At 41.1% G+C, this 19,570-nt stretch overlaps 1 pseudogene; it reads left to right on the plus strand.

Annotated features, from left to right (window-relative positions):
- Positions 1-19,570, plus strand: part of LOC139181559 (small ribosomal subunit protein eS1-like) — a 251,412-nt pseudogene that overhangs the window by 118,409 nt on the left and 113,433 nt on the right.

Genomic DNA, 19,570 nt, shown 5'->3' on the forward strand with positions numbered 1-19,570 from the left:
AATCCTATATATGCACATTTCAATCATTCTATGCGTGATAAATTTCACAATTTTCCAAAAGGTTAACTTCAGCATACAACTATATCAGTTACCATGTATTTAGCTACATGGGATAGAAACTTGACCACAGAGGTTTAACCAAACAGGAGTATATTTTTCTCCCATAATGAAGAAGTTTAGGAGAAGGCAGTCCAGAATTAGTACAGTATCTCCATACTGCCATGGGCACCCAGACTCCTCCTTATTTTGGGTGCGAGCATGCTTGGCTTTTTGTCTTCATGCTTTTTAGGTGGTTGTTTCATCTCTGATGATCACATCCATATTTTAGGAAGAATGGTGAAGGACAAAAGACAAAAAGCCAAAGAGAAAAGCTAGCTGAGTTGGCTTTCCTTTAAAAAGCTTTCCTTGTACACCTGAAGATAATATAATGTTATATGTCAGATATATCTCAATTTGAAAAAACAAGGAAATAACTTTTTTACAAAAAGCGAAACCAGGCCCTCATATGTTTAAATTACTATTAAAATAAGCTTATGATCAAGTGAAAGTCAAATGGCAGCCCACTCCAGTATTCTTGCCTGGAAAATCCCATGGACAGAGGAGCCTGGCAGGCTACTGTCCATGGGGGTCACAAAGAGTTGGACACGGCTGAGTGACTTCACTTCACTTATGATCAAGTGAAAAGCAAGAACCGACATCTGGGGAAAGGACATGAAAACCATGTTGTGCTTAATTAAAGGAGTTTTACATTTGTGAATGACTAAAATGGCATACCAGCCCTTTGGCACTATTTCCAAAATGTCCTTGCTCTCAGGTTGTTTACTGTAAAGTGTCCACATTATAAAATGAAATATATGTGAGTAATTGTCTCACAAACCGTACTTGGCCCTGTGTCTTGGCTCTGAAGGGCAACAATGTTATTTTGACTAGTATTAAGTTACCTGTGCATAGAATTTTTTTCTTTTAAAAACTTAATTTATTTTTCATTAAATTTTAGCTAATTTGCAATGTTGTGTTAGTTTGTAGTACATAGCAAAGTAATTCAGTTATTTATATGTATTCTTTTTTTTTCTTTTCTATTATAGTTTAATACATGATATTGAATATAGTTTCATATGCTATACAGTAGGTCCTTCTCTATTTTATATATAGCAGTGTGTATATGTTAATCCCAAACTCCTAATTTTTCCCCCTCCCCCCTCTACCCCATCTGGTAACCGTAGTTTGTTTTGTATGTCTGTAAGTCTATTTCTTATTCATAAATAAGTTTATTTATACTATTTTTTTAGATTCCACATATAAGTGATATCATATGAATGTGTGTGTCTCTGTCTGACTTAACTTTGCTTAGTATGATAATCTCTAGGTCCATTCATGTTGCTGCAAATGGCATTATTTCATTCTTCTTAATGGCTGAGTAGAATTTCATTGTGTGTATATGTATACCACATCTTCTTTATTCAGTCTTCTGTCAATGGACACTTAAGTTGCTTCCATGTTTTGGCTATTGTGAATAGTACTGCTGTGAACATTAGGGTGCATGTATGTTTTCAAATTAGAGTTTTCCAGGTATATGACCAGGAGTGGGATTGCTGGATCATATAGCAACTCTGTTTTTAGTTTTTTAAGCCACTTCCATACTGTTCTCCATAGTGGCTGCGCCAGGATTTGATCTGACCTATTTATTGTCAGATTTTAAAATTACTGTCAGATTTAAAAATACTTGTAAAATTTGCATATGTAAGTCTGCCGACACATACGCCCATGAAATTTGGGTAATGGAGTTCCAAACAGTCCAATTATTTCTGATAAACACAGGTCTGTGTAGTGCATCCTCTCGCTATGGACATTGCTAGGTGGCACATACAAACTTTGCGTACATGTTTTGATGCTTCTTGGAAAAAAATTTTTTTTTAAAAAAAGGTTCCCGGAATGGCCCAAGTAGCAACCTTGCTTACTTCTCATTGTGTAATACTCTGTCACAGGCCTCCCTGAACAAAGAAGTCTAGAAAGGTGATATGTTTTACCTGGGCACAGTATCATCCTGAACAAACCAGAGCCATACAAAGAAGGGGGATTTGTGAAGAAAATTCTTTGGAGAGGGCTGTTGCTATGCTATGAGTATCCCTTTTCCTACCCCCTTGCCTTCTCACCCAAGCATCATGAGAAGTATAGGAAGAAGGGCAAAATGGATGTTACCTAGGCAACTAATGGTATTTGCCACAGTTGCCGTAAGGATTAAAATAAACAGTATTTACAGAGCTCCTAGCAGCGTGTGGCATGGTGATCATCCGATAAAGCTAAACCTCTTTAAAAACTATTCATCCCTACCTATCCGGTTCATTAAGAAGGAAAAAAAGGAAAGGAGAACCAAGCAGGTAATTTCAGTAATACTAAATATAACAAACAGTGTTGATTGTGCTTTAATGCTCAGGGTTTTGTTTTTTCCGGTATGAGATTGTACATTGAAAGAGTATCACTTCTGCTGTGGCAGAAGTCTAATACACAGAATATATATTCAACTTGGCATGTGAAGAGAAACATATTACACATAATTTACTTTGCTGTAGCATCCATGGGGCTTCCCTGGTAGCTCAGCTGGTAAAGAATCCAGCTGCAATGCAAGAGACCCCAAATCAATTCCTGGGTCAGAAAGATCCCCTGGAGAAGGGACAGGCTACCCACTCCAGTATTCTTGGGCCTCCCAGGTGGCTCAGATGGTAAAGAATCCACCTGCAGTGCGGGAGGCCTGGGTTTAATCCCTGGGTTGTGAAGATCCCCTGGAGGAGGAAATGGCAACCCACTCCAGCATTCTTGCCTGGAGAATCCCATGGACAGAGGAGCCTGGCGGGCTATAGTCCATGGGGTCACAAAGAGTCGGACATGACTGAGCGGCTAAGCACAGCACAGCACAGCATCCTTATAGCTTTCTTTTAGCTCCTTCTCCAGTCTGGTGAAGAGAATTTCCCTCCATGTTTCCATCCTTTTTTGCCACCTATTCATTCTATTTCTAGCACCTCATTTGTCTTTTCCTGCCCTAAGACCTTGTGTTCTTGCTCCTCTAGTTGGTATCTTTTGGCCACATCATCTAATAAATGAGTATTAATCACATTAAAAAGAACAATATAGTACTAAACTGTTTGTTGTTTTGGTTAGAATGCTTTTGGTTGCAAGGAGAAAATACTTGGCTAAAATCGGCTTTAAAATAATGGAATTTATTAACTCATAGAATATGTCAGGCAGGTGGTTCCAGAATTGTTTAACTCAGTGGTAGAACATTATCAAGGATTCAGGGTTTTTTTCTTGCTGTTTCCCTATGTTTATCATGTTGGACTTTCACTTTGCATCTGTGTCTCATGATCACAATATGGCTGCAGGAGCTCCAGGCATCACATCCTCACAAAATAGCATTGAGTGGAATAACAAAAAAAAAAAAGAGGAAATGTTTCCTGTCTTGTCTTCCTTTCTAAGAGTAAAAAAAAAAAAAACTTTCCCAGAATTCTCCCCAGCAGACTTCCTCTCAGATTTCATTGGCTGAATTTTGATCATATACCTATGCCTAAACCCACTACAGACAAAAGGAATGAAATTGTCTGGAGTAGGGGGGTGGTACTTTCCCCGAGTGCATGGCCATAGAAGGTGATTCCAGAAGCAGAAATGGATTTGGATAGATACCCAACAGTGTCTGCTATATTTGGTTATTCAGAACTTCCACAAATACAAAACAATGCTAGAAATGCTTAAAAAGAGCTAAATGTGGGGAGAATCTGTTGACTGGTTTTCCCTCCCTCTCCCCACTGGTACTACTTTGTTTTCTATATCTGAGAATCTTTTATTCTTATATGCACTAGTTTGTTTTATTTTTTTAGATCCCACATATATCATGTACTATTTGTCTTTCTGACTTACTCTGCTTAGTATGATAATCTCTAGTCCAACCATGTTGCTGCAAATGGCATTATTTCATTCTTTTTGATGGCTGAATAATATTCTGTTGTATATATACACCATATCTTCTTTATCCAGTCATCTGTCAATCAACACTTAGGTTCTTTCCATATCTTGGCAATTGTAAATAATACTGCTGTTAATATAAACATTTGGATGGGAGCTTCCCAGGTGGCAGTGGTAAAGAATCTGCCTGCCAGTACAGGAGACATGGGTTTGATCCCTGGGTCAGGAAGATGCCCTGGAGTAGGAAATAGCAACCCACCCCAATATTCTTGCCTGGAAAATTCCATGGATGGAGGAGCCTGGCAGGCTATAATCCATGGGGTCACAAAAGAGTCAGGCACTATAGAGTGACTGAGCACAGAAACACTGGGATACATGTATATTTTCAAATTAGTTTTTTCTTTTTCTTTGCATAGACACTCAGAAGCAGAATAAGAAAACACAGGTAGAACACTCTTTGACATAAATCATAGCATCATTTTTGGGGATCTGTCTCCCAAGGCAAAGGAAACAAAAGCAAAAATAAACAAATGGGGCCTTGTTAAACTTAAAAGCTTTAGCACAGCAAAGGAAACCATCTACAAAACAAAAAGACAACTTACCAACTGTGAGAAAATATTTGCAAAGAATATGACCCATAAGAGATTAACATCCAGAAAAAATATATATAATATAAATTGTATATAAAATATAAACGTAAATTTATATGAAAATATAAATAGTTCATACAACTCAACATCAAAAAAATCAAACAATCTGATTAAAAAATAGGCAGACAACCTGCATAGACATTTTTCAAAAGAAGATATACAAATGACCAACAGGCACATGAAAAGATGCTCAACATTGTTAATCAGCCAAAAAATGCAAATCAAAACCACAATGACATATCCTTCACACCTGTCAGAATGGCTATCACCAAAAAGACCACAAGAAGTACTATTAAGGATGTGGAGAAAAGGGAACACCCCTATACACTGTTGGTGGAAGTGTAAATTGGTGCAGCCACTGTGGAAAACACTATGGGGATTCCTAAAAAAACTAAAAATAGAATTACCGTATGATCCAGTAATCCCTCTCTTTGGTTAATTGTCCCTCTGCATCTATTCTTCCTTAGACTGGAGAACTTTGTACAAAGGGAGAAGGGAACCAATATCTTTTCAGAGACTTGAGCTAGGTATTTTACACAGGAACCATCAGCAGTAGACTGTATCATCTGAAGTCCAGAAAGGTAAAATAACTCAAATCACATAGTAGGCTTGCCATTCAAACCCAAGCCTGTGTCTTCCAAAGCGACTTCTAGCACATTCCCACCTTGGCCTTCCCTCAATGGGGGTAAACAGAACAAGTCTCAAGTCAGAACACCTAACCTGGGATCTCAATGTCCTCATGTAGTACCTGTGTGACCTCAGGTGACCGCACCAAATTTCTTATTTGCTTTGGAGTTAGGTTGTTTTACCTCTCTGGACATTGGAGGATAGTATCTACTTCTGATGGTTCGTGTGAAAATCAAAAGAGCTATGTGAAATGCCCAGCATAAGGCTTTAAAAAGATATACACTGTCACTTGTAACATGAAAGTGATGAAGACATCTGCCTCATAGGGTTGCTGTGAAAATTAAGCAAGGTAATAGATCTGAATTCTCTTTATAAACTTCAGGCACTGCGTGACTGCCATAAGTCATTATTATGGACGGATTTTTTTTTTTACCTACAGAACATGATATCAAAATGGGACCTTCCTGGTGCTGTTATGCTCCGATATGGAAGACATCATAATCCAAAATGAATGTGGACAGGCTCACAGAGGCAGACTTTACAAAAGACATGCTTTAAGAATGTCAAATGCCCTCAATAATTTTGATTATAAAGACTTCAAGAGAGGGGAGAGGGAAGGAGGATTTGTGAACAGGATTCTTTGGGGAAGACTGTTGCCATGCTAGAGTATCCCTCTCCTCTCCCTGCCCTGGGGGATGGGGGCAGGGGAGAGCTACCCTCTAATTTTCAGCTTCATGAGGGGGGCATTAAGGGGACCCCTTAAAGAGGTTGCAGTGTGTTCCCTGTGGCTGGACTGAAGCCTGAGTTAAAGACAGCCTGCAGCTGAGGGACAAACGGGCTGCGTTGGAGTCAGCCGGCACACCCATGTCGGGGAGCCATGGTGGATAAAGGGTCAGGCTTGGAGCCTTCTTTTTTAACCGTTATGGAAATACAAGATCCATGTTCCAATGTGCACAAATAGGTTTATAACTTGATGAATTTTCACAGACTGAACATCCCCATGAAACCGGATTGACATATATACTACCATGTGTAAAGCAGATAGCTAGTGGGAACCTGCTGTAAAGCACAGGGAGCTCTGCTCGGTGCTCTGTGATGACCTAGAGGGCTGAGATAGAGTGGGGCTGTGGCAGAGAGGTCTGAGAAGGAGGGGATATATGTATACATATGGCTGATTCACTTCATTGTACAGCAGAAACCAACACAACATTGTGAAGCAATTATATTCCAATAAAAATTATATTTTTTTAAAAAAAGAAACCAGAACATTAAATTACTAGCCTCCTATGAGTGCCCTTTTACCCCATTTTAGTCACTACCCCGCCCCCCCCCAAAGAAAACCACCTTCCTGATCTCTGCGAGCGTAGATTAGTTTTGACTCTCTTTGTTCTTTACATAAATGGAATCATACAGTATGTGCCCTTTAGCGCCTGGCTTTATTTGCTCAACATTATGTTTATGAGATTCATCATATTGCTGTATGTAGTTGGAGATAGTTTATTCTCACTGCTGTAAAGTGTGATTTACACATCACACTGTGTAAATATTCCACAATTTTAGTGTCCATTCTACAGTCGGTAGGCATTTGAGTCATTTCCGATTTGGGGCTATCGTGAACAGCCATGGACATGCAAATATGCCTAGGTCAGGGTCACAGGGGGTGGTATTTGTCAAATCTGGAACAGTTTGAAGTCTTGCCCAAGAAGACTTCTTGGAGAGATGGTGGCATCAATATTGAGTCTGGGTGGAGTAACCCCCCACTGCAACACCAGCCTCTCACCTCCCTCCCAGAGTCGGAGGCCAAAAAGGGAGCAGCAGTTGGAGGAAGTATATGGTGCCCATCCGAAGAGCCGCAGTCAGAGGGACCCGCAAAGGCATCTCCCAGGAATCCCATGGAGAAAGCCACATAGCTGGGAACACTTTCGCCTACAGAAACATTCGAATCTAGCACAGCGCTGGGCCTGTCTTCACTTGGCTGTTGGGAAGAGGGAGCATGGGGGTCCTATTCTGGGCACTGGGTTTTCACCTAAACAAGTCCACTCTGTAACCTTGGGAAAGCAGTTACCCCTCTCTGGGGCTTCCTTTTCTCATCTCTCCCATGTTTGACTCTTTCCACTCTGAACTATAATACTGAGAATTGCCTATCATCTAAACTCATTGAGAACAGAGACCTCATCTCTTTCCTCTGTATTCCTGAAGCTCTCCGCACCTGTGGGCACAATAGGCCACTGGACAAGAAATGTCTGGCAGTTTAACTTTCTAAAGAAAATGTGGCTTTTATGGGTCCGGCGATGCACATAACGAGGATTAAATCGGGGCATTAAAATTAACAGCCTGGCGTGTGTGCCTGTTCAAATACAGATGTGATAGTGCATCCCAGCTTTATGGAAAAATCCATTTCCATTCTTGTCACACAACTGATCTCCAAAGAAACAGAGCAAAGACTGTCTGTGCATTGTAAATTTATTGACTCACCATTTTATCCAAGGACGTTGGGTAATTAGAAGATTCCAATGTAAATGCAAAGAATTCTCTTCATTTGGGAACATATTTTATCACTTGCTACTGCCTCCTTTCTAATGCTTAGCATTTAAAGGTTATATTGGGGGAGAAAAAAAGACTCCAGACATTATGTAGTTACTGTCTGGAACAGCATTATATTTCAACAGGATATTATCACTCAGGCAAAGAGAAACCATTTTTACTGGGGAGGAAATGATTCCATTGTGTGGTATTATTCAAGCAATTAGGAATCACGTTGTGTGGCAAATGATCAGATCACTGGAGTGTATCGTTGTGCCATTCATGCTTAACATGTGACGCTGTGCAGAGAAAAAGGCTTTTTTTTTTTTTTGGTAGAGAAGTGGATACTCTAAAGAATTCAAGGAGCTGGGCAGGTGAGCCATGATGTCATTTTGTTTCCAGGAAATTATTTTGGAGTTCCCCTGAAGTTCCCCTGTCTTACTTCACCCATCAGCAAGCTCGCTTCCTTGGAGTCATTCCCTTTAGCAAAGGAAAACTTCACTTGGCCCCCTAGGGCTTCATAGAGAACTGACAACTTAAAAATTGGTGTCGTTCCAAAAATTTGTTGGCAAATCTGTTTAGAATTCAGAACAGATTTTCCTCAGCTCGTTACAAATGACTTCAGTTCCCAAAGCAGGCCACTGGAGCCCATGGCACCCATAAGGAAGAGGGACTCTAGTATTAATGATAATCGGGAAACCATTTATTGGAGAGTGTTATTTCCTGGTGAAAATCCACTCTAATTTGCAACTTGGGAGAGCAGAAATGCAGCTGCCTTCTTTCCTCCCTTTGCAGTCAGAAACGGGCTTCCTGCAGCTTGGGGGACCGCAGTGCGCAGGACAGGAAAAGAGTTGGACGATGTCCAGAAGCAGAGGCAGGGGCTTCCCAGCAGTGACAGAAAGAAGAAGGGAAAGGTGCGGGGGTGGGCCCAGCAGTGATGCAGTGGCGGAAGTGGGAGTATTTATAGCTTCAGCTGAAATCAGGAGGAAAGTCCCTGGATCTAGCAGTGATTTTGCGTTGGGAGGCTGGTAACTTGGGTGGTCATAATTGAGAGACCGTCCCAATTGATATGCAAGTCCATGGTTTAACTTTGGGCTACTCTGGTGGCTCAGATGGTAAAGAATCCGCCTGCAATGCGGGAAACCTGGGTTCAGTCCCTGGGTTGAACTCTATCCTCAAGCCCCCCTGAAACCTAAGCTTTCTTTCTGCTTTTAAAAAAATCCTCATGGCCAACAATTCCACTTCTGGGTATATACCCCAAAAAAGGGAAAGCAGGGTCTTGAGGAGATAGCTGTATACTTGTTCATTTTGTTCATTTGTACACTTATTACTCACAAAAGCCAAAACATAGGACCCAAGTGTCAGTAGATAGGTGAGTGGATAAACAAAATGGGATATAGCCATACACTGGGATATTATTCAGCTTTTAAAAAGGAAGGAAATCTGACACATGCTACATGGATGAACCTTGAGGACATTATGCTAAATGAAATAAGCCAGCCACAAAAAGACAAATCCTATATAATTTCAACTGCATGAGGGACCTAGAATAGCCCAATTCATAAATGCCAAAAATGGCTTGGTGCTTGCTGTGGGTTGGGGGAGGGGAGAATGGGGAGCTGTTATTTAATGGGTATAGAGTTTCAGTTTTGCAAGATGAAAATAGTTGGGGGAGTTGGTTGAACTATATACTTTAAAATGGTTAAGGTAGTACATTAAAAAAAAATGGTAAATTTTATACCTGTGCATTTTACCACAGCTAAGGTTAAAAAATCATCATGGAATAGTTCAGATATACAAAAGATATACAGAACAATATAACAAACACCTAACTTAGTATAAAATATGTCAGATATAGTTGGAGCCCTCTGTATGCCCCTTCTCACTCTTAGCCTCTCTACCCCCAAGACAACCACAAATTTGAAGTTATCGTTTCCATGTGTATTTTTATATTTTTATTACATATATATCACATATATATATATTATAAATCCTATATATTATATCCTATTATAAATCATTAGGGATATATATATTTACACTAAATGATTTTAATATTTTTGCATGTTAACATTTTATAAATGGCAGCACATGTGTGTATGTGCATGTATCCTCTATGTATGCTTCAGCAACTTGCTTTTTCCCTCCAAAATTAGGTTTTAAAAATGAGTCTATGTTGGGACTTCCCTGGTGATCCTGTGGTTAAGACTGTGCACTTCCAATGCAAGGGGCATGGGTTCAATCCTTTATCAAGGAACTAAAACCCCACATGTTGCATGGGGTGACCAAAAATCATAATAAAATAATTTAAAAAATTAAAATGAGCCCATGTTGATAGTGTGGCTCTGGGCCATCCTTTTCACTGCTGTATAGTATTTCATCTTATGAATAAACATATCTTTTCTACTAGCCAAACTCAGAACCCAGCCATGTACTCACTCCTCTTTCCTGCCTCCTTTTCACACAGGATGTTGGATTTTTTATTTACAACCAGAGCAACACCCCTTCCTAAGGGTCAAATTGTCTGGACTCCCTCATCCAAGCCTTCCTTCCTGGGCCTCAGAAGCAGCTTTGTTGGAAATGGTGGGCTGCCTGGTGAGTATGGATTCAGAGCGTTATCTGACCTTTTGAAAGAGTTCTTGCCGTGGGATAAGGACTGAAGGACTGCCTCCACCCCCGGTGGCAGGATGATTCATGGACATGCAATTTCCTAGCTCTTTTTTCCTGAATAGAGTCCAGGTCATGCTGTCAAAGTGTCACTAGTTCACTCTTTAAAAGGGAAAAGGAATCCTTGGGATTTAGAATAACAGAATCATACAATGCGAAATCTAGGAGAGTAACTTACCCCTCCCTCCTTCGCGGACACCTCAGTATGAGATGAGAGATATTTGGGCGTTAGCCAAGCCAACCATCTGAGGAAGTTTCAAGACAGCAGTTACTTGAGGTCTTTCTAGAAGGGGAGGGGGAGGGGTAAAGACTTGACAAGAAGCAGCAGCAGAGTGCTGGAATGGCTGAGCATCAGCCTTGGTGATTAATCAGCGGCATTTAGAGCTCTCTCTCTCTCTCAGCTCAACAAGGCAGGGAACCTCCTGGCAAAAGGCTCTGTTCCAGGATTTCTGACACTTGGTTTTCTGGCCTGTGTCAAGCATTTCTTGAGAACTGTCTGGCCAGTCCCATGCTGGCGCCTGCCACGTTGTTCTTAGCAGGATCTTTGAAGTAGGAAAAGGGCTTCTTCGAGTTCTAACCAGTGCCTTTGACTACATGGAGACTGCTAATTCACCCTAGTTGGCTGCTTGCCCTGTTGCCCCTCTATCCCACAGGCAGGACCTGAAATGGAAGCCCAGAGTTTAGAGTTGACATGAACCATAGAGATGTTTCAGCTCAACACCTGGCCCATCAAGTGGTTAATAATTAATTAATCGATGCCAAGTCCCTAGGGTATGTCAGACTCTGTTCTGGGAATACAGTGATGACCAAAACCAGACATGGCCTCTGCCTTCTTGAAGATCACGTTATGGTGGGTCAGGCAGGGGTAGGGGAAGAGGTGATCAATATTAATCAAGCTATCGCACAAAGGTAAAATATGCCATGCTAGGAGCCAGACTTGGGGAAGTCAGACAGGGCTTCCTTGAGGTGATGCTTGGGCTGAGGTGTGAAGCAAGAGCAGGTGTTAATAAGGCAGAGGGGAGAAGGAGCTTTACAGGAGAAAGGAACAGAAAGGGTAAGAAGGTATGTAGCAAATAAAGGAGGCCATGTGAACTCTTATAGCAAATAGAGACTAGAGTTATGGGATGAAGCGGTCAAGCCAAAGCCATACCACATGGAGCCTTGAGACCTGTGTTAATACTCTGCTGTCTATCCTAAAAGTAATGGGAAACCACTGCAAGTCTTCAGCTGGGGCATGGTATGTGATTGAAATGGAATTTTCAAAGAACTTTTTGATTGCTGTATGGAGAACCAGGGGCTTCCCAGGTGGCTCTGTAGTAAAGAATCTGCCTGTTGATGCAGGAGACTTGGGTTCGATCCCTGGGTCGGGAAGATCCCCTGGAGAAGGAAATGGCAACCCATTTCCACTATTCTTCCCTGGGAAATCCCATGGACAAGAAGCCTGGAGGGTATCAGTCCATGGGCTCACAAAGAGTTGGACACGACTGAGTGATTAACACATATACTAGATCTTTACAATCAGATTCTTCTGTATTAAAGTAAAACATTTTTATTGAGATCCTATTAAATAAATATATAACATTAGAGAGAACTGACATCCTTATAATGCTATGTCTCCCCTTTTTTCCCCAGTTTTGTTGAGATATAATTGACATATAGCACTATATAAGTTTAAGGTGTATGGCGTAATAATTTGACTTGGTACATCATGAAATGATTACCATAGTAAGTTTAGTGGACATCCATCATCTCATATAGATGCACAATGAAAGAAATAGAAATTTTCTTCCTTGTGATGAGCCCTCTTACAATTTACTCTCTTAATTTTCATATAATATACAACAGTGTTAATTATGTTAATCATGTTGTACTGATACATTATATTCTTTGTACTTATATATTTTATAACTGAAAGTTTATTACCTTTTGACTCCCTTCATCTAATCCTCCTCCCTCCATTCCCCACCTCTGGTAACCACAGATCTGGTCTCTTTATGAGTTTGTTTGTTTTGTTTGTGTTTGAAGTATAGCTGGCCTACAACACTATGGTAGTTCCTGGTGAACAATATCACAATGCAATATTTCTATACATTTCGAAATGATCGCCAGGATAAGTCTAGTTACCATCTGTCACATCCAAAGAAGTTACATAATTATTGACTATATTCCCCACACTGTACATTTTATCTTGGAGACTTGTTTATTTTGTAACTGGAAGATTATACCTCTTAATCTCCCTCACCTATTTCTCTCCTTCCCCCATTGCCCTCCTCTCTGGCAACCACCTGGTTATTCTCTTTATCTGTTACTCTGTTTCTATTTTGTTTTGTTTTTTCTTTTGATTGTTTTTTTAGATTCCACATGTAAGTGAAATCATACAGTATTTATCTTTCTCTGACTTATTTCACTTAGCGTACTACCCTCTAGGTCCATCCATGTTGTTGCAAATGGCAAGATTTCATTCATTTTTGTGACTGAATAGTATTCCGCTGTATAAACCACATCTCTTCTTTATCCACTTATTTATTAATGGTCACTTAATAGTCAAGATTCGGAAGCTTATTTTAAGTGAGAGGTGTTAATGGTTTAGGACTTCCCAGGTAGCTCAGTGGTAAAGAATCATCTGCCAATGAGGAGACACAAGAGACATGGGTTCAATCCCTGGGTTTGGGAAGATCCCCTGGAGGAGGAAATGGCAACCCACTCTAGTATTCTTGCCTGGAAAGTTCCATGGACAGAGGAGAGCATTGCAGGCTATCGTCCATGGGGTTGCAAAGAGTTGGATACAACTGAGTGACTGAGCATGCGTTGGTGGTTTAGGCTAGGGTGGTGCTGGTGGTTGTGGTAAAGAGAAGCAAACATATTTTAGAGATATTTAAGAGGTTAAATTAACATGGCTTGGTGATGGTTTGCATACAGGGGTGACAGCGAGGTGGGTGTCCAGGAAAATTCTTAGGTTTCTGTTCAGTGGGCGGTGCTGCTGAGTGAGATGGAGGACTAGGTTTGTGATAGAGGAATGAGTGTTGAGTTGCAGGTGACTTTGTATATAACAGGAGATAGGGAGCAGACCATGAACTATATATGGGTTTGGAACTGAGAAGACAGGTCTGAATTGGAGATCTGTGCAGCCTTGAGTCATCTTGCAAGAATGATTCAGTCAGGATTATAAAAGGAAACAGATGGCACAATCCAATTAGGATAATTCAATGAAGATGAATAAAAGGAGAATATTAGGTTTCTGCTGCATAACAAACAGCACCATAACTTCAGAGGCTTAATAGAGCAAACATTTATTTCTTGCTCACAGGTCTGTGGGTTGGTTGGTAGTTCAGCCAATTTGGGCTGGGCTCAGCTGGCTCAGGCTGACACCAGACTTCAAGTCCCATTCATGTCTGCTCCACAAGCCTGGACCTCTCAGGGAATGGCATCATATCAAAGACTTGGCACTGGCCTCTGCTGCCTGGATTGTGGATGCTATGACACTGACTTCATAGATCATTGAGTAAGCAGCAGGGTAGCTGGAGGAAGAGGCTGGCTGACATCCAGGGATGGGTTGTCCAGTCCATCTAACTGCTGAGAGCCTCCTCTGCAGTACATACATCTGGTGGGTATTTATTAATACATGGATATGATAACTTTCATATTCTGGGCTTAGTCCCAGAAGTTCAGCCACATACCTGCCCTCAAGACAGCTTTGTCACCAATTTTCCAGTCTTGTCCCTTCAAAGTCCTAGACCAATTGGATAACCCAGTTGTCACTGCCTATGAGCCAGGGAGGATCCAGTCATCTAAGTCCCAACAAGGTAAATTATGAAATGTTCTGCCTCCTGGGTGGATTTGCCTTCATCACCGTTTTCAGGGCCACTCCTCAGCAGTCATTCACTTCTGGCTGGTGCCAACATACCATACAGATCCATTTGGGAAGCAGATGCAAGAGATCATTGGGAACAGAGGCCATGAGGGCACAAGTGTAACTGAATGAGAGGAGTAGCAGTAAAAATAAGTACCATGAGAGTCTGAGCCACCTGCTTGCATTCTCTTGATTTGCTAACTTATTAGAGCCTGGTTCTGCATATTCCACTTTTGTTTTATAACCAAAAACTGCTAAGCATGTCTATGGTTTCCCAGGTGGCACTAGTGGTAAAGAACCCGCTTGCCAATGCAGGAGACATAAGAGACTCCAGTTTGATCTCTGGGTCAGGAAGATCCCCTGCAGGAGGAAATGGCACCCCACTCCAGTATTCTTGCCTGGAGAATTCCATGGACAGAGGAGCCTTGCGGTCTACAGTCCACAGGGTTGCACAGAGTCGGAACATGACTGAAGTGACTTAGCTCACTCGCTTACATGTCCAAGTTTATGGTTTGGTAGATCAGGTAACACCCAGGTCTTAAAAAGAAAAAACATTGAGTAGAATGCTATTACATGATTTACAAAAACAGGCATGTGAAGTTTTCTTTGGCTCTGTTAATATTTTGTATCATAGTGATAAATTTCTGCACATTGAACCACCCTTGCATTCTTAGTATAAACCCTATTTGGTGACAGCAATTTATTCTTTTAATATGATGCTGGTTGTTTGCCAATATTTTATTTCAGATTTTAATTTTGGCTTTCCTGGTGGCTCAGTGATAAGCAATCCACCTGCCAATGCAGGAGACATGAGTTCAATCTCTGGGTTGGGATGATCCCCTGGAGAAGGAAATGGCAACCCACTCCAGTACTTTTGCCTGGAGAATCCTATGGACAGAAGAAACTGGTAGGCTACAGTCCTTGGGGTTGCAAAAGAGTCAGACATGACTTAGTAATTAAACAACAACAGCAGCATATTGATATTCATGGGTGAGAAGGGTTTGCAGTTTTATTTTTTGTGTGATTTTTGCTAGGTTTATTTCAATGTTATCTGGGCTTAATAGAATTGATATTTATCAATATCAATAGTATTGATATTTCCTTCTTTGTCTATGGCCTGGAACCCTAAAAACATTAGAATTATCAGTTCCTTAGAGATTTGCTAGAATTCACTCCTGAAATTGTGTGACCCTGCTGTTTTGTGAAGCTTTATCAGTTCTGCTGAATCTTTTTGGATCAGCTCATCCCTTGGTCAGGAAAGCTTTCTTTGACAGACCAAATTACCAGCCAGCAGGCCATTTGGATCCGTGATTCTCAGACTGTGGCGTGGAATCACTTGGGATACCGGTTTGAAGGCCTTTGACCTTTTGAATGAAAATTTCCTAAAGGAGGGGCCAAGTCTGCATTTTGAATGAGCTCCCTGGGTAATTCTCCTGTGCACTCTAGTTTGAATTCCCTGAATTATCGAGCAGCTTCTCTGTGTTAAATCAAAGACTATTGTGTCTTCAGGCCTCCTTGCTCCTGGATAGATGCCTGTGAGCCAGGCAAAGCCAGAGTGCTGGTCTTCCTTCCCTTGCCCTTGTATCTATTGATGGCCTCAGGGAGGATTATGTACCCAGCGATTCCCTTCTCCTTTCCCAAGAGCATCCTCTTCGGTCCTGCTTGCCCCCACTTTACCTATGGTGCCAATTTGGTTAGAAAGGTTCATGACGGAGGCTAGAACTCCACTGGCCAGAAGATCAGGGATGGGTAGAGTAAATAACCATCCCAATTTACTCATAACTTCCTGCTTTAGCACTGAAAGCCCCATGTCCTGAGAAACCCCTAAGACCCAGGCAAACAAGGACAGTGGGTCATCTTATATCCTGCATCAGAACTGGTATGTAGCCCATTCACCTCTCACCACACTTAGCTGTCCACAGATTATTTCTGGGAAGTCTGACTAGATGAATTGGAAAGAACAACCTTCCCACCACCATCACCATCGCCCTAAACTATACTTAGCGCCCTAAATTCTGGAGCTGCTCCAAACCTAAACAAGATTCACATGCACATTAAAGTTGGAGAAGTACTGCCCCAGAGCACTTGCTGTCAAGCCTGGCTACACAGCAGAATCACCAGGGGAGTTTTTAAAAATGCTGATACCAGTAATTCTGATTAACTTGGTCTGGATGTGACCTGGCTGTCTGAAATTTTTCCAGCTTTGTGTGTGTGTGTGTGTGCTCAGTTGTGTCTGACTCTTTGTGACCCCATGGACTGTAGCCCTCCAGGCTCCTCTGTACATGGGATTTTTCAGGCAAGAATCCTGGAGTGGGTTGGCATGCCTTCCTCCAGGGGATCTTCCCGACCCAGGGATCAAACCTGTTTGTCTTGCATCTCCTGCATTGGCAGGTAGGTTCTTTATCACTGCGCCACCTTAACACGGTATAAGTTAAAGTGTTCAATATAATGATTTAAGTATACATTGTGAAATAATTACCATATGAAGGTTAGATAACAAATCCGTCACCTCATAGTTTTTTAATTTTGCAGTGAGAACATTTAAGATCTACTCTCCTGGCAAATTTCCAGTACATAACACAGTATTGTTAACTTTAGTCACTCTGCTGTGCATTAGATCCCCAGAACTTATCTTAAAATGGAAAAGTTGTGCCCTTGGACAGATATCTCCCCATTTCTCCCACACCTCAACCCCTGGTAACCACCATTCAACTCTGTTTCTACGAGTTTGAATTTTTCAGATTCCACATATAAGTGGGATTATGCAGTATTTATCTTTCTCTGACTTATTTCACTTAGCATAATGCCCTCAAGTTTCATCCATGTTGTTGCAAATAGCAGGCTTCCCTCCTTTTTAATGGGCTTCCCGGGTGGCACTAGTGGTAAAGAACTTACCTGCCAAGGCAGGAGACATAAGAGACATGGGTTTGATCCCTGAGTCTTGAAGATCCCCTGTAGAAGGTCATGGCAGCCCACTCCAGTATTCTTGCTTGGAGAATCCCACGGACAGAGGAGCCTGGTGGGCTACAGTCCATGTGGTTGCAAAGAGTCGGATACGACTGAAGCGACTTAGCACACACTCCTTTGAAATAGCTGAATAATATTCTATTGTATATATGGTATCTGGATTTTTTTTAAAGCTCTTCAAGTGATTCTAATGGACAACCAAAATTGAGAACCACTGCTCTAGAGAGCAGAATGTGTTCAGCCCAGATGCTAGGGTAGACTTGGATGACTGTCTAAATCTAACAGTCTTGTACTGCGTTGATTTTCTACCCCCTCCATCAGCCCTCTTAATCTTCAAAAGGATAAAGGCTAGCATTTCTGTTGGCCCACCCTTCTTCCTTTCTTATGTAATAGTCCTGATTCTATACCATGCCATACCATAGAATACCGCACCATACTACTATAAGGTGCCAGCCACAGTCCCAGATACTTCATTATTATCACAACAGGGATCACCCCCAGTCCAACTCCAATTGCCTCCATTAACTTCTTCCCAGCTCCTGTGCCTTTGGACTTCTATTGTCTTTGTGATCAGTACCATCCAGGGTAACACTGCGTATGAGTTGGTTTTTATTGTTCTCTAGGTTTTTGGTCTTTATTTTTTTAAAGATCTTTTTTGATGTGGACCGTTTTTAAAGACTTTATTGAATTTGTTACAATATTGCTTCTGTTTTATGTTTTGGTTTTTTGGCCACAAGACATACGGGATCTTAGCTTCCTGATCAGGAATCGAACCCGCACCCACTGTACTGAAAGGTGAAGTCTTAACCACTGGACTGCCAGGGAAGTCCCTGGTCTTTATTTTATTAACCAATGCTTTTTGATGGCAAGTGGCAGAAGCCTCACTCAGCTTGGTTTCTGTAAAAAGTCAGTATATTGACTCATAAGAGCAAATGCAGGTGTACTGACTTCATTCAGGCATGACTGGGTGCAGGTCCTCAGATGATGTCATCAGAAAAATGACTTTCTCTCCTTCTCTTAATGCCCATGTCCTCTCTTTATGCTTCATTCTCAGGCAAGATCTTTTCACTCGGTAGTGAAAATGGCCATTCTAAGGTGCAGTAGGTTGAGGGTTTTAATTCTCATCACACTTTGGAATCCCCATCAGATAATTGTGTTTCATGCCCCTGGTCCGGGCTCAGCAGCTGGGGCTCTCAAGCTCTAGAGCACGGGCTCGAAAGTTGTGGTGCATGGACTTAGGTGCCCCATGGCATATGGGATCTTCCTGGATTAGGGATCAAACCCATGTCTCCTGCATTGGCAGGCAGATTGTTTACCACTGAGCCACCAGGGAAGCCCCAGGAGTGTAAAATTGTATAGGCACTCTGGAAAACAGTTTATCAGTTTCTCAAAAAATTAAATATGCAAATACCATAAAACTCAGCAATTACACTCCTGAGCATTATCTCAGAGAAGTGAAAACTTGTGTCCATACAAAAACCTGTATGTGAATGTTCATAACAGCTTTATTTGTAATAGCCTAAAACTAGAATCAGTCCAGCTGTTCTTAAACTGATGAATGGTAAACAGACTGTGATATTCCATACTATGAAATTCCATACCGTGTAGTATTCCATACCATGCTGAATCTCCAGAGAATTATGCTGAATATAAAAAGCCAGTATCAAAAGGTTACATACTGTGTGATTGCATTTATAGAACATTTTTGAAGTGACAAAATTTTAGAAATGTAGAACAAACGAATGATTCAGGGAGTCAGGGACAGGAGTGGGAGAGAGGTGGGTGTGGTTATAAAAGGGCAATCAGAGGAGGGATCCTTGTTGGGACTCTTCAGTATCTTGACTGTGGTGGTGGATAGATGAGCCTACACAGGTGATCATATTGTATAGAACTTACACACACTCAAGTAAAGTGAAACTGGGGAAATTGGAATAATATCAGTGGATTATATCAATATCCTAGTCATGATATTATTATACAGTTTTCCAAAATATTGCTGTTGGTGGAAATTGGGCAAAGGATACACAGAATCTCTTTGTATGATTTCTTACAATTGCATGAGGATCCACAATTACCTCAATAAAAACTTCAATAAAAATGTGTTACTATGTTGAAGTTTGACAGAAAACAACAAAATTCTGTAAAACAATTATCCTTCACTTAAAAAATAAGTAAGTTTAAAAAATGTGTTATTTACTGTAGGATGAGACAATGGGCTTGAAAGCTACTGCAGTTCTCTGAAAAGAACTTAAAGTTCCATTCACCACAAAATTTTTACTGTTTCTTCTTCTGAACTCCTATTACAGTGCTTACCATACTGTTATATAATTAT

Source organism: Bos indicus, chromosome X (genome assembly GCF_029378745.1).
Source record: "Bos indicus isolate NIAB-ARS_2022 breed Sahiwal x Tharparkar chromosome X, NIAB-ARS_B.indTharparkar_mat_pri_1.0, whole genome shotgun sequence".
Lineage (NCBI taxonomy): Eukaryota > Metazoa > Chordata > Mammalia > Artiodactyla > Bovidae > Bos > Bos indicus.